Here is a 16,828-nt window from a genome sequence, read left to right on the forward strand (position 1 = left end):
AGAGGAATGTGTGACAGGCAAGGATCCTGGATTCTCTCATCGACTGTCATCTTTAGAGGAGCAAGATGCACTCTCTCCTTCTGGCCAGGAAGCTTTCCTTCTGTAGCTTTTCTGCAATTAAGCAAGTTCATGGAGAGGAGAGATTTTGCTACTCATCCTGGTTCACTAAATGGAGTGCTTGAAAAAAGCTTGAAAAAATTTAAGTAATTCTGAGCATCCACTCAACTTCCCATTCATATTTGCTGTTACTTAAGCAAAGTAATGTAGGCCCGAATTTCAGGGAAGACGGCTTTTGAGATAAACTGACTTCTTTCTGTTAACTAAATATTTCCTTACCGTTTGCCTTCAGGTACTGATTTATTTACCTTAAGAGTATAGCTTTCTAAATGCTGATCTTTTAATTGCCTCATGTAAATGATGTGAAATTCAGTTTATTCCTTTTATAACTCAGTAGACATTTATTTATGTCCTTTTTTATCTGATCTCGTTTAAAGTAATATAATGATAGTTATTGAAGACTTTAAAATATTCTGCCCTCAAAAAATTTTAATGAAGTTGAAGGCAAAAACATTTACACATGAGCACTTCAAATAATAAAGAAGATTTATATACGTTCCACACACATGCCTATAGATACATTCACCACCACCACACACACACATACACACACACACATATATGTACATAAACAAAACAAAGTAATGTGCTATAATTTACACAATTACTAGTGCAGACATGAAGAAAACGATAGATGCAATGTGGGAGTTAGTCTAGGAAATCCCTCCCTTTCTTCCTTCCTTCCTTCCTTCCTTCCTTCCTTCCTTCCTTCCTTCCTTCCTCCCTCCCTCCCTCCTTCCCTTCCTTCCTTTCTTCCTTCCTCCCTCTATCCCTCTTTCTTTCTTTCCTTTCTTTCTTTCTCTTTCTTTCTTTCTTTTTCTTTCTTTCTCTTTCTTTATTTCCTTTCTTTCTTTCTTCTTTCTCTTTTTCTCTTTCTTTCTTTTTCTCTCTCTCTCTTTCTTTCTTTCTTTCTCTCTCTCTCATTCCTTCCTTTCTTTCTCTCTCTCTCTCTCTCTTTCTTTTCTTCACAGGGTCCTGCTCTGTTGCCCAGGCTGGAGCGCAGCGGCTCGCTCTTGGCTCATTGCAGTCTTGACCTCCTGGATCCTCCTGCCTCAGTCTCTCAAAGTGCTGGGATTGCAGGTGTGAGCCACTGTGCCTGGCCTAGAGTCAAGTTTTAAAGAGAATGATGAACACTATTTATTATACAACTTAAAAGACAGAAGATTGGGATGTCAGGTCTACATGTTACCACAAAAGATAAGAATAATACAAAAACAAAAGAAAAAATTAAAAAGACAGAAGATCATTCTATTTTCCTAGTTTGCCTATCTATGAAATCTGAAGACTAAATACAGCCAACAGGCCCAGCCATCAGGTGCCTCCCTTCACACCAGTATTCTTGATTCGCTCCTCCACTTTTAAGGGGGTGGGAGGGCAGGAGGAGGAGCCTGTCAGGGAACCAGAGCGTCGCCCTGGGTGGGAGGTTGCAGCTGTGGGGCTGAATGCTGCTGCTTACTAGCTGTGTGATTTGGGTTAGGCCATTTGTCCTTCCTGTGCTTAGCAGGGTACCTGGCACCAAGCAAGTGCCCCATAAACATGGGCTATCCCTTCTCCCTGCTATTTTCACCCATAGGCAGCCTCCACTTTGGCGAAAATGGGTCCCAGTTGCATCTTCCCACTTAAGCAAAAAGCTGAATGAGGGGATGTGAATCTGCTCGTAGGTAATCTCCTGCTCAAGCCAGTGGTTTCTTTCATGTTCTTTGTAGGTGGAATATTTGGGGAGAGCTGCCTATGCGCTGATCCATTAACTAGGCTCTGACAGTCTGTACTAAGGAGACTAGCAGGAGTCACTAAATGATCCATAACCATTACACACACTAGGGGAAAACCTTGCACCCAGCGCAAGGTCCCTCCACATTTCATGTGATGCTTAGTTGTAGGTTACCAGGCCACTGGGGGTCTCACTCACAGGGGATCCTAGTGCAGGCGATGTGGTGGAGGAAAGCTCTCAGGAGAAGGGGACCGGGATGAGCAGGAGCGGGCAGGGGAATGGGACCTCAGCAGGATGCCAACCTCAGCCTGAGCCTGCAGGGAGCTCTGGGGTTTGAGCTGGGGTTTGAACAGAGATTTGGTCCTGCACTGAGGTGAGGGGACTGCACTTTTGCACCCCTGTGCTAGTCAGCCACGGGCTGTGGGCTGCCTTGCATCTCATAGGGGAGAGTCTTCTGGGGAGGGAAGCCAGTTAGCAGCCATCACTCCCAACACGGTGGGGCACCAGCCCAGGCTTGAGGATCTGGTGGGGCCCCAAGAGCACTGTTACACTCACTACTCATATGGAGATACCTTCTGTCCTCTTCCTTGTGCGTGTAAGACCATAAAACCAAGTAATTGAGAGCAAAATATTCTTGGCATTCTTGCTATTTTAAGAGCTCAACACGTTGTAAACAGTAACTCAGAAAAGCTGGACACCAAGGGACATTTGTACTTAACTGGCTTTTAAAAAATATAGGTTTTACGTGGACATGGGAAGGGGAACAACACATACCGGGGCCTGTTGGGGAGTGGGGGAGTGAGGGGAGGGAACATAAAGGATGAGTCAATACGTTCAGCAAACCACCATGGCACACGTATACCTATATAACAAACCTGCATGTTCTGCACTTGCATCCTGGAACTTAAAGTTAAAATATATATATATTAAACCTATATATATATAGATGTAGGTTTATTATGATTTTGTGTTGGCAAGGCCAACATATCAGGAGATGACTACCATTGAAAAGATGGTTTGTTACTCACAGATCCCAAGAGGAGGGCTTGCCACACTGTCGGGGGCCACGCAGGGAAGCACCAGGGTCTTTTAGAGGCAGAAGGTGAGGGGAAAACTGTGGGCGGGAGCTTTCGCTGTGCTTTCTGTGGCGGGGGGACATGTAGGGCAGGGTAATCTGGCTTAGGACTGGGTGATTTGAATAATTCTGTGAGGCTCTGGAGCATAGGGGCTGCTGTGGTTTGAATGTTTGTGCCTCCTTCAAAATTCATGTGAAAACTTAATCCTCAGTGCAACAGTGTTAAGCAGGGGAGAAGGTCATGAGGGACCTGCCCTTATGAATAGATTAGGGTCTTACCAAAGGGCTTGAGTTGGTGAGTTGGCCCTTTCTGTCCCTTCTGCTGCATAAGGACAGAGCATTCGTCCCCTCCAGATGATGCAGCAACACCTGGAAGCAGACAGCAGCCCTCACCAGACACTGAACCTGCTGGTGTCTTCTTCTTGGACTTCCTAGACTCCAGAACTGTAAGAATAAATGCCTATTGTTTCTAAGTTACCCAGTCTGGGTCACCGAGGGACGAAGGAAGGGGCTGTCCCTGGTTGTCTGGTACCTGGCCCCAGGGTGATCAGGGCTGGTGGGTCATGGCCTAGAGGGTGGGAGCCCATGAAAGAGGTGGCTGGGGTGTGGGCTATGGAGTGGTTGGTTTGCCTTTGAAAGGCATGCTTGAGGGTGAGTCTTTTTTACTATTTCCAAAAATTAGCCCTGGGAGGGACAGTGGGGAGCAAGAGGGAGGCAGTCTAGGGAGGTGGGGAGAGCCATCGGGCTGCCACACAGGTCTTGTCTCTGTAAAGGAGAGTGGGGAGGAAGGAAGGTTGGGGACAGCATGCTAGATCTCAGCCATGCTGGCTGAGAAAGGTTGGCAAGGCCATCTGGGAGTCACAGAGCCAGCGATGGCTGTCAGAGGCCGTCTGTGTCTCTTGAGAATGTGCTGCCTTAGTATCCCCACTGGGCTCAGCCACTGGCTTAGAAATTCAGTGATGGATTAGAGAGCAGAGCAGTTGGTGCCCTCGGCCAGTCACATCCCCTTTAGTTGCAAATCTGCAGATACATTCTCACCACCACACAGTGTAAGGATGAAATGCATCGAAATAGGTGAAGCCCTTGGAACATTGCCAGGTCCATGGCGAACACTGTGTTAGGTCTGCTATTATTATTGTTATAATTATTATTATTCATTGCTAGAAACATTATCTGTATGGTAGAACCAATACACGCATTTGTTTTTGTTTGTGTTTTGCTTTGTAGCTATCTCCTACAGGAAGGAGAATCCATGTATTTTAAAAGTCTATGTCTAGGGTGATATGAACTATTACTATTTAACTTTCCGTATGTATTTATTGTATCTACTATAACAAACTTGCAGAATATAGCGCTTATATTTCTTTATCCTCCCTGGAACACTTACTGTATATCCAAGCTCGTTGTACCTGCTCAATAAATGTTTGCTGAATAAATGATGGGTTCAAACATATCAGGGAAATTATACTGATATAATCTCATGTACTTGATGGGCTTAACTTTATCTTTGAAATAAGTTCATAAAACAATCTCAGTCTACTCTTCCTATTCAGTTATACCTATTTATTTTCCCAATACTTGAAAATAAAAAGTTTCAAACAGAGCAAAATTGAAATAATTTTTCAGTGAACACTCATATACACACCACCAAGATTCTACCACTGACATTTTACAATACTTGTTTTATCCATATTTTTCCATCTCTACCTCCCTCTACGCATCCCTCAATCCATCTTATTTTTGGTGCATTTAAAAGAAAAACTTAGATGTCTGTACTTCCCACTAAATACTTCTAACATACATATCACTAACTAGAATTCAATTTTTTTCAGGTTAAAAAATGTTAATGTAAAAATTTATGTTAAGTTTTTAGATGAACGAAACTACTTCCAAGCACCAAGCACCAGACTTCTCCTTGCTGAGAGCAGATGGCAGCTGCACATTTCTAAGGTGAATTGGGTGCCCTGGGAGGGTGGAGTATCTACCCAGAGTGTGGCATGCTGGGGCATCTGTATACTTCTAGAACAGGCTGATGGTCATGGGTTGGGGTCTCCCAGAAGCAGACTTGGAGACAGAGTTTAGGGTACAGGAGGCTTATTAAGGAATGCCCATGGGATCAGTGCCTGTGGAATGGGAAGGAAGCAGGAGTGGACACATGGACATGGAGATGAGGTTCAGGATTCAGGATGAGACAACCTTATAGGGGTGTCCCGAGGTGGGCTGAGATGGCTATGCCATTGTACCCCCACCAGCATCAGTCGCTGGATGTGGATGTCCCTGGGCATGGCATGACCCTTGCCTAGGCAGCTCCCTTCAGCCAAGGTACCCCTGCAGGGGCTGGTGGCAGCTATAGACTCCCCATGGTCAGCACTCCCAGCAGGCGGGCAACAAGTCCCTCCTTAAGGGGGATCTGGTGGCGCATCACAGTGTCCACCATGCTAATGATACTGCATTCATTTTAGCGACACATCATGTGGCAGTTGTTCATGCTTTATTCCACAGCAACAGGAAATTCCAGCCCAACCTCACTGAGAGTCCTGGAGACTGAATGATTGGCCTTGAGGAGGCTGTGATAAACATTTGCTGGTACGTTATGCACTGTGGGGCATGACTTTGGAAAGGGCTGAGGCTTATGGCTGACGGTCATATTATCAAGGTATCCCTCATGTGGCAGGAGGATGCTACACCTGAGAGTGCAGGGGGTCTTCACCAAACTGCACAAGAATGAAGCATGAAAGAGAGGCCAAGAAAGGATTCCAAGGTCATGCCATGTAAGTAAACGATGATTTGAGGCCTGGCATAAAAGTTAATGAAAAGCTAGCTTGGATTTAGAGAACTTGGTAAAAAAAAATGTGAAGCTAGTTAGAGAAACCAGGAATCTCATGACCTCACACAGTCATCAGGATTGGCCTTGGCTAAAAAACAAATGGTTTCATAAAAATGATATTTTAAAATGCAAATTTCATCCTACTCTCCCTTCCTTTAGAAAATATGTCTTCCTGAGGTGGACTCCTGTCATTTCGGTATCTCCCAAATCTTTTCATCACAATCCCTATTTTGATAGTGTCTTTCAGGATAATTTCTGTCTTTCCAACATAGGATGCAAAAATAAGACAACAGAAACCTCATTTTCTGGCCTCCTTGCTGCTGGGATATGGCTAAGTGATTTAGACTCTACCACGCAGATAGGCTCCCACAAGGCTTTGTTGGGAACTGAGTGATGCAGGGAATGAGACAGAGTCAGGGGCATCATTCTGTGGTCAGGGGCCATGGCAGAGCTGGAGTGGCTCTGAGCAGCAGCCCTGAGGGGGTCTCCCAATTCAGCAGCTTCCTGACCCCTTCCGCAGTGGCCAACCTCTTGGTGGGCTGATTCTGGTGGGCCATTCTGGGAGTCACTTGGGAAGCTCAGCCTAAACCCCACTGCTTGATCCATGCTGTGACTCTGGGAGCTCTGTTCCTCAGTACCCCTCCCTGCCTAAACCAGCTAGAGGTGATTCTCTCATATACATCTAAAAACCTTGACCAATACATTTCCTATAGCCACAACAGTGGATTTTTGAACTTTTTAAGCCGGCACACTTTCATCAAACACAGTAGCCTATAGAAGCGCAGTATACAACGTAGATGATATACAAAATTGTTCTTCCCACCCTCCTCACTCTAGAGCTCTCTGGAGCTCCTGTGAACTCACCCCTGGGAGAAAGCATGGTTATTACAGAGGGTCCTTCATATATGGATTCAATCCATTTTTTTTTCTTTTTTTGGCATCAATCTCCTATCATGCCCCCAAAGTCCTACAAATTAATAAGTTAATCCCATTTGCAAGCGCACCACACAACTTTGGATTTCCATAACTGCTCATCTTCTCTTGTGTCTTCCTGGGATGCCTGTCATGAGTAGATCTGCCAGGAAAATGCTCATGTACTCTTCAAGAACCCAATCAATCAGAACCTCCATGAACCTCTCACCCAAAGCATCCCATCGTATAGGTGGCAATTTCAGTAGCCTCTTAACATTCATGGGCCTATTATTTCCAGAGGTAGCTATTCTCTGCTGAGGATCCCAGGTAATCTGCATGTTTGCTGAGGCACAAAATTGAATCATTAGTATATTAAAGATGGTGAAATGCCCTGGCTTTTCCTTTCCTTCCACCCACCCTATCAACCAGGGCTTCACATGAGTCAAACCAAGCCTAGCAGGAAGCCGGTTAGCAAAGGGAGCCTGAGACGATGTAGCCGGTTGGACCATCCCAATGATCATACAGAGCAGAACCAGCAAAAATGGACCTAGGATGGTGGAGGAAATGATCAGCTCTGCAGAACTTCCTAGGAGTCAGCGAGATCACAAGGAATGGGACACTCGATTAGAATGCAACCAAGAGATGGCATATTTTATCATGTTCCATTCATAAGAAACATATTTTTTCTTTTCTTTTGGAGAGTACTAGCTGTCTCTGTCAAGTCAAGGACAAATAAATCTATGCACCTACATAATGGTTTTCATATTAGAAGATAATGGAGATGAATGCAGAAAAGAATAAAAGTGCTACTGTGGTGACAGGATGCCACAGCCACCATCAACACAGGAAGTGAGTGACTCATTCCTGCTGCAGAAATCAGGCAGAAAGACAGGTGGCAGACTCAGCTGTCCACACACATTCTCATAGTGTCTCTGTGATAAAAACTGTGTATGGCACACACTTGACCTAACTTGTGGGCAGATTCAGCCCTCAGAGCATCAGAAAGCTGTGGGTGGAGCTGCTATTCTCAACTTACTTCTGATTCACTGGGAGGAACTATTGGGGAAGTGGAAGTGAGAGGCATTGTAAGAGGAAATTCTTATGTCATCCCTATGTTCACAAAAGCTAGGAATGGGAAACAGTTGTGCTGATAAATTTTGTGGTTTATAAACAGAGATTTCACAAAGTTTAAAGGTGAGTTGGAGTCTATAAAAAGTGCCCTCTTTTCCATCAAATAGAATGGGAAGTTCTTGAAAATGGGGTTCTGACGCCACGAATAAGTCAGTAGCTAAGAGGGAGAGGTATCACAAGCAGGTGTGTCTGCACCTTTGCAATGAACTCACAGCTGGGCAGCACGCAAATATGGGTAAGGGCTCTAGAGGCTTAAGTGTACCCCAGTGTTCTGGATCTGTGTGAATAATGCCTAGAAGCCTACAGCCCAGGAGAGGGGTATTTTACAAATAAAACAAAGCTAAATAAAACCATAAAATACCTTTTTAAAGGTACTTTTGTGACACAACGTTGTTGACTAGCAGCACAAAAAAAAAAAAAAGAAAAAAAAGAAAAGCAAACCTACTAAAGTCCTTGACTATGGGAGCAATTAATTTACACTAGCTGAACACCTAAAGGCTGTAAGACAGGAAGAGGAGACCAGCATTAAAAAGCGGGACTGGGGCCGGGCGCGGTGGCTCACGCTTGTAATCCCAGCACTTTGGGAGGCCGAAGCAGGCGGATCATCAGGTCAGGAGATCGAGACCACGGTGAAACCCCGTCTCTACTAAAAATACAAAAAAAAATTAGCCGGGCGTGGTGGCGGGCGCCTGTAGTCCCAGCTACTCGGAGAGGCTGAGGCAGGAGAATGGCGTGAACCCGGGAGGCGGAGCTTGCAGTGAGCCGAGATTGCGCCACTGCACTCCAGCTGGGCGACAGAGCGAGACTCCGTCTCAAAAAAAAAAAAAAGCGGGACTGGATCCTGAAGTCAGTTCAGCGGTCGAAAGAGCATACCTGGATCTTCTATAGGCATTTTCTTTTCCAATCTGGAGGACTCACGTGACACACTATGGTTATAAATTAAATGCATATGAGATTATTTGTGATCACCTTCAAGCACTCAGGAGAATTGAAGAGGGCTGGACAAAGCTGGTAGATAATGTTGATCCTTAGCTTCAAAAACAGAGAAGGCAGTAGACTTCGCCAGCTATGAAGCTGTGGGCTCAAGGGCCATTTGAGAGATGATTGCTCTTGGGATTCTTTGCAAGATGGTGTATCTTAGCCAAAACGTGGTCATACCCAGGGTCCAGTTTGGGTTTCCCAAGACAAGCTATGTCAGTTTAGCCATATTCCTTATGTACTTGGCAGGGCTATTAGACTAGAAAATTACAAAAAGGCAGGGTATGGTGGCTCACGCCTGTAATCCCAGCACTTTGGGAGGCCGAGGTGGGCAGATCATCTGAGGTCAGGATTTGGAGACCAGCCTGGCTAACATGGCGAGACCCCCATCTTTACTAAAAATACAAAAATTAGCCAGGTATGGTAGCACATGCCTGTAATCCCAGCTACTCGGGAGTCTGAGGCAGGAGAATCGCTTGAACCCAGGAGGCGGAGGTTGCAGTAAGCTGAGATCGCACCACTGTACTCCAGCCTGGGCAACAAGAGCGAAACTCTGTCTCAAAAAAGAAACAAAAAACCAAAAAAACCCAAAACCAAACGAATAGAAAAACCACCACCACCACCACCAACAATAACAAAAATAAAATTAGAAAAAAACTGTTGCATGGATCTGAATTTTAAATAGGGAGTTGACAAAGAATGACACCTTTTTAGCAAGAAAAAAATTTGTGCATAAGAGGATGACAAGAAAATAGTTAAATGTCTGCACACAGGAGCCACAGTTGATGGATTGCTACCAAACAGGAGTAGGCCCCAAGATTCCCTCCGTGCCTGTCCTGTGCAGGATGTTTGCTAAGAAGTTAAACCAGGATAAGGATTGAACAGAGGTTAAGCTAATAGATGACTTAAAGTAGAGAGAATGACAAATCTTATAAATCAGTGTTTCCTAAACCCCAGTCATTCATGTACTGCCTTCACAATGCTTGCTGCCAAGTGTCACACAGGATTGTGAATTTTCCTTAAACTGACTCTCTTTTCAACTTAAATCTATAGCAGAAGAAGCTAATGGATATGATGTGCTAATTATATCCTTGCTCTGGCTCCATGACTGTGAAAACAGGGAAGGGCCACCCCAGGGAATCACTAAGGGTGTGACTTTGAGCAGTTACTTAGTTACCCGTACCTTAGTTTCCTCATCTGTAAAATGGGTATTGAATGAAATAGTTCATGAAAAAGCACTTCTTAGCACAATGTGCGTAATATAATAAATGATTAATAAATGCTAGCTATTCTCATAATTATTTATTATTAGATTTTTTTTAAAATCCTGGTTTACAAAGGTCAAGATAAAATGTATTCATGCAAATAGTCACTCACCTCCTTTTACAGAGTACATTGTTTAGAAATTATAGCATACTAAATAAATGCATGCAAAGCACTTTGCAAGTTAAATTATTGTTAAAAATATTAACCATAATAATGCATATATTAGCAAGAGCAACAAAGACTGACTATAAATCATATTTTTATGCTGTGAACTAAATTCATAAGAATTGAACAATGAAATAAAATTATTACAAAATGCTAATCTGAGTTCCAGGTAAAAATCTTCAGGGCTGTACCTACAATGATTGTTGTAACATGCTTTGGAAAGATAGGACCAGATGAAATAATTAGGATACAAAATACAACTCAACTGGCTGAGACAACAGGCTCACAAATGAGATGTAGCAGAAATAAATGCAAAATCCTGTGAGTGGGGTTACGGAAAACATCGCTTGAGGGTGCACTGAGGCAAGGTGCAGGCTACTAGAAACACATGTGAGCGCGTCTTTGGTTTGAAGCTCAGTGACGGAGTTGCCCGAATCCCTGATGAGCGTTTGGGCTTATCCAAGGCAGTATCTGTATTGGTGGAAGTCCTATTCTGCGTGTCCTCAACCTTCTGTGAGAATGAAGGGCTCAGCTTAAGTGAGCACCCATGGTAGGATTTTGCAACACTGGATTGAGGCAAGGAAAGAACCCAGGAAGTGAGAGAACAGGAACCTGGCCACAAAAGGCCTAACTGAAGGGCCTAGAAAAGTTTAAATTAAGAGAGGACTGGGAAGGGGAGAGGAGTGGGGCAGGAGAACTGTCTTCTTAAAGGGAGGCTCCATCTGCCTGGCTCAAGCTAAGAAAGACCTGTCTAATGATCAGAGCTGCCCACATGTGGCATGGACTGCTCTGGAGGCAGAGGGCCTCAGACTGCTGGGTGACCCTAGAACATCAACCAGGTAGCGGGGCTGCCAAGAAAGGTTTAGTCCTAGATCAGATTTCCTAGAGGCAGAGCCTGAGGTAGAGATTCAGATACACAAGGCATATTGGGAGGGTCTTGTATGGAAGTGAGGAAGGCAGATAGGAAAGGAGAAAGAGCAGATCAAGCCAGTGGTCGCAGGGAAAGTCTAGCCTGGTCTCATCCCCAGGGATCTTGAGAGCATGACTCACACCCCACAGTTATCCCACTGGCGGCGAGGCGGGCCATGCTGACTGTTATGCTTTGGTGCCAGTCAGTGTGTCTGAGTGTGTCCTCCTGGGTGAGGAGGTTCTCGTGGCCTCCAGCAGGCCTTGGAGAAGAGGGCCACTGAGAGCTGTCACATTCAACTCCCACCATGGTTGGAGGAGGAGATCTGGGTGCGTCAGCATCCCAACAGTGATATAAGAGGGTGGCCTTCGAATGCTCCTCTCCACCCGGAAATGATCATCGGTGGGACCTAACCAAGTTTCTGTAACTAATGTCTTCAGTTCATTTTTCAAAAACTCTTCTAGACCATTTTCCTTCTCCTTGGCTCCTGTTGTGTCCCTGCCAGCCAGAACTCAGGAAAACCTCTCTTTTAGAGATTCTAAGAAGTTCCTTCAATGGTTACACAGTCCATGTCATACAGGGAGGATCCAGGTCTCGGGGGCCTTAAATTCATTCTATTCTGGAAGGCCCCTTTAGGAGAAAGAATATGAAATCACTAATGCAAACTGCCCACGGGACTGGGAGGGATTTGGGCAAAAGAAGGGCCTTGAAGGATACAAGTGTCACGCGATACCCCATAAATCTACATCTGCCTGCGTTAATTTTTGCCATATCCACAGAATACTGTACTATTATTTAAAAACAAATATACCTAACACCCTAAATAATAATAATGATGATGAAATCACAATTTGATATACTAGGTACATGTATTTTAAATAATCTTAAAATAAACCCCTAAGCTCAAAAAAGATGTTCCATCTAAAATTCTCTCACTCAAGGGCACAGGTGCCTCCACTGATAAGGGGTGGTAGCAAACTGTGTGGGAAGCTTCCTTCTCTGACGTAGGTTTATTCTTACAGGAAGGAAAGGAAAAAGCCATTGGGAGGGAGCCTAGATGAAGCTCCTGAAATAGGATGTCACTCAGGTCCAGCATGCAAATAACTTTCATACAATTACCTCGCACATGCGCATACCAGTCCCTGGGTGGGCATAGAAGCCGGCAGAGCAACTCTCTTGGCTTTCGGCTCGGAGGAGGCCAAGGTGCAACTTTCTTCGGTCGTCCCGAATCTGGGTTCATCCGACACCAGCCGCCTCCACCATGCCACCGAAGTTCGACCCCAACGAGATCAAAGTAGTATACCTGAGGTGCACCGAAGGTGAAGTCGGTGCCACTTCTGCCCTGGCCCCCAAGATCGGCCCCCTGGGTCTGTCTCCAAAAAAGGTTGGTGATGACATTGCCAAGGCAACGGGTGACTGGAAGGGCCTGAGGATTACAGTGAAACTCACCATTCAGAACAGACAGGCCCAGATTGAGGTGGTGCCTTCTGCCTCTGCCCTGATCATCAAAGCCCTCAAGGAACCACCAAGAGACAGAAAGAAACAGAAAAACATTAAACACAGTGGGAATATCACTTTTGATGAGATCGTCAACATTGCTCGATGTCCTTAGCCAGAGAACTCTCTGGAACCATTAAAGAGATCCTGGGGACTGCCCAGTCTGTGGGCTGTAATGTTGATGGCCGCCACCCTCATGACATCATAGATGACATCAACAGTGGTGCTGTAGAATGCCCAGCTAGTTAAACACAAATGAAAATATTTCAATAAAGGATCATTTGACAAAAAAAAAAAAAAAAAGAAGCAGGCAGAGCAGATGTTACCAGCATTCACTCACTTGTGCTCAGAGAATGCCAAACAGCCACGAAAGAGTAAGATGAGAACTTCATTCAGTCCTCAGATTCCAGGGCATGAACACTTTCACTACCTTCTGCTTCTTCAGCACGTTCACTTCCAGTTAGCTTTGACATTAAGGTGAGAAACTTTAGCAAGCAGCAATGTCTCCTTGCTATGGCTCTATGACTATTAAACCAGGGAAGGGCCACACAGGGAATCATTAAGGGCGTTACTTTGAGCAGTTACTTAGTTACTCCGTGCTTTAGTTTCCTCATCTGTAAAATGGGCATTGAATAAAAATAGTCCATGAAAAAGCACTTCTTAGCACAATGTGTGTAATATGACAAACGATTAATAAATGCTGGCTATTCTAATGATTATTTATTATTAGAAATTATTAGAAATATATATTTTTAAAGTCCGGGTTTACTAAGTTGCTAGGCCAAAAAAAACGTATTCATGCAAATAGTCACCTCTTTTTGCAGAGTACATTGTTCAGAAATTATAGCATACTAAATAAATGCATCCAAAGCACTTTGCAAGTTAAATTATTGTTAAAAATATTAACCATAAAAATGCATATATTAGCATGAGCAACAAAAAGTGACCATAAATAATTAAAACTTCACTATGTTCATCCAAATAGATGTATTTGGTGCTTTAACATCTGAATTTGTAATTGTGTGTGGGAGTGTGTGTGTGTATTTTGCTATCATTAGTGTAAATCAGTAAGAAACTATCCTGCCTAGAAGAATAGGTGTCATTAGCAGAGGTCTTACCAGTGCTGTAAGTAATTCTAATACTGGATGGAATGAAGACATTTGGAGGGGATCAGGGAAAGATGAGCAAGAGAGCATTTAAGATGAAATCCGGATATCTGTTTAGAATCTATTCGTGGCTTTTGGAGCTCCTTACTTCCTGAGTCTCTTCATACAGATAATAGGCTCTTCCATCTATTCTGTCAATTCAGCCTCTGAAAATTCTTGCCGTTCTTTGGATTCATCTACACTAACTTCATTTATAAGCTCTGAGAAAACGCAGGAAGCCCAATCAAAAGAAAGAGTGCTGCCACTCTCATTGTTCAGATGTAGGCAGTTCTCACCCCACTGTCTCGGTCTTGAAGAGCTGGTCAACCTGTCCCAGACCAGTCCTGCACCATTTCTAGTCTGCAGGTCTCCCAGGAAGCTCAGACCTGTGAGCCACCTAGAAACAAATACATTTGAGTCCATCTTAGAGGCTGGAACACAGATCAGAATGGACTTCATGGGTCTGAAGATTGTGGAGACAAAAATATCTTCCAAAAAGTGGGAGGAGAATGAGCCACGTTTAACCCTGGTTTCACCTTTTCAGTTCTACCTTCTGCAGCCTAAGCACTGAAGATGGGTAAAACTTAGCCCACAATTCACTCAGCCATTCTTCTACTTAACAAACATGACTGAACATCTATAATGTCCCAGGCAGTCAATGTGAGATAACAGACGTGAAAATTCAGCCCTTTGCACCCAGACACTACCAACAAGATCACTGCTAAAACAGATCTGTGACCAGTGCAATAGGAACAGAAAACGGAAAGTGTAAGTTCTTCTGAGGGAGGCCAGAAGAGTGTTGCAGAAAAAGCAGCCTCTGAATTGAGCCTGAAAGGGCGAGTAGGCAGAGGAAGGGATTCCAGGCAGAGAGAGAGAGAGAGAGAGAGCAGCATGAGGAATGGTCCCCAGAAGTGAGAAAGGAGCAAGTGCTTTGGAGAGCAACAAATCCAATACTGCCCACTACTGCTGGAGGCTCAAGTGTCCTGTGGAAGGGGGAGTGGGGCTGGACAGGGAAGATCAGATCATCTTTAGGCCATAGAGACAAATTGAGGTTTGATCCTATGGGGAATGATGGGGCCCCACTGAATACTTCTGAGTAGGAGAGTGACATTGTGGATGGCCACGCAGGTAGGGGAGTGATTGTACACATGTGAGATGAGTGGAAAAGGGTGGGGCACATATGGGCGATCTATTTACGGGATACAGGATTTGAGTTTCCCTTAGGAAACTTGAGTGGATGGTGGTATAATTCACCAAAATAAAACGTCTAGAAAGATAGAAGCAATGGTGGGAGAAAAAATAAAATAGTTGAACTTTGGACCAGCTAAATTTGAGGAGCCTGTAGGTCTCCTAAGTGGAAATGACCAAAGGATAGCCGGATAGATGAGTATGGAGCTGAGACACACAGTCAGGGGTGGAGAAATAGAGTTAAAGCAGGCAGGATCACTAGTGGATGAAACTTTTGGTAGAAAGCCAGACAGCTCATTTAGATCAGCAGTATCAGTCTCACCTGCAGCAATATTCTGCAGCCAATTCACACCAGCTCACACCGGCTCGCAAGAGCCAATTACTAAATATGCAGCAATTTTGCAGGCTGGTTGTGAAACCGTTGGTAGCTTGGTGGGAGTATTTATACCACATGGAAATCAGCAAATGCTATAAATTTGGTCTGCTTGCTCCACAGCCCATCCCAGAGCTGGCTACCAGCATATGGTGCAGAAGGAATTATAAATGCAAATTATCAGGCTCCAGCCCAGACCTATTGCATCAGAAACCCTGAGGGAGTTTTCACCAGCTCCCCAGGGGACTCAGATGGGAAAGTTAGAGAACCCCAGCTAACCACAGGAAGTACATGGTCCACACTGGCCCAGGAAGACCGGCCTGGCCTGGAACCTGGTGGAAATGCACCTGAGGCTGGGCTGGCTCAGGGACATCCCTGGCTTGCTCTTGGGGGACTCTAGACCACAGGACCCAGAAACTGACTGTTGAAAATTGGCCAACATCTCTCCAAATCTGTGATAGAAGTAACATGCCCAGACCCCTCGCCCACACTTCTCATATTTCCTAAAGTAAATTATCATTTTTTGTCTGTGTTTTGAGGGGGTTTAAGGAGAAAAGCGACAATTTAAGAGTCTGTAGTGCATCACTTTACTTTTTGGTGATAAGTTACAATGTTAAAATCTCACTCACTGAGAAAGGCTATGATGGAGGCCCTTAAAACCGGCATCTGTTCATTTGCCATTTAAAATGAGCTTATTTAGAATCACGCTTTGTTTTCTGGTTTCACCTTTCAAATAAATAATCATAATATTGGCCACTTGATCTTACTAGTCTTTATGACTGTCACAAAACAAGGTTAAAATCAATGGGATTAGCAGTAAAAACCAATGTTGATGTGAAAATGGCAACAAGTTGCCTGGAATATCAGAGACACATTTTGAGTTGTCTGTTTGAGCCTTTTAAATTTAATGAGAACCATATAATGCCGTTGTTTTATTTTAATACTTTATATGATTACAGTAATTTGATACTCATCAGACCAGAAATCTTGAGTTTTTATTTGCATTTGCATTTATGTGACTTTGAGAAAGTTATTAAATCTCTTTGATTACCTATACAAATTGAAAGTTTGGATTAGATGTCATTTCTGATCACTTATCACTCACGGCTATATGCTTTTGCTTTTTAAATAAAAACATATTTTAAGCTGGGTGTGATGGCTCATGCCTGTAATCCCAGCATTTTGGGAGGCAGAGGCAGGAGGATTATTTGAGCTCAGGGGTTTCAGACCAGTCCAGGCAACATAGTGAGATCTCATCTCTACAAAAATAAAAGAATTAGCTAGGCATGGTGGTATGCACCTGTGGTCCCAGCTACCCAGGAGGGTGAGGTGGGAGGATGGCATGAGCTTGGGAGGTCGAGGTTACAGTGAGCAGTGATTGTGCCACTGCACTCCGGCCTCGGCGAGACCTTGTCTCATACATATATGATTTCAATCATTAAATATTTTGTAAATATTAAAACAACACAAAAGCATATGAATAAAAGAGAAAGTCCCCTCTTGTTATGAACGGAATGTTTGTGCGTACCTGTGTTA

The 16,828-nt window shown here is 44.1% G+C and overlaps 1 protein-coding gene and 1 pseudogene across 1 annotated transcript in view; one reads left to right on the forward strand and one right to left on the reverse strand.

Moving 5' to 3' along the window:
* The window catches only part of RIN2 (Ras and Rab interactor 2), a 240,683-nt gene that overhangs the window by 161,819 nt on the left and 62,036 nt on the right, over window positions 1–16,828 (reverse strand). The window lies entirely within an intron of this gene.
* On the forward strand, window positions 12,308–12,835 carry LOC116460967 (large ribosomal subunit protein uL11-like; annotated as a pseudogene).

This window comes from Hylobates moloch, unplaced genomic scaffold, assembly GCF_009828535.3.
Source record: "Hylobates moloch isolate HMO894 unplaced genomic scaffold, HMol_V3 SCAFFOLD_21, whole genome shotgun sequence".
In the NCBI taxonomy this organism is placed as follows: Eukaryota; Metazoa; Chordata; class Mammalia; order Primates; family Hylobatidae; genus Hylobates; species Hylobates moloch.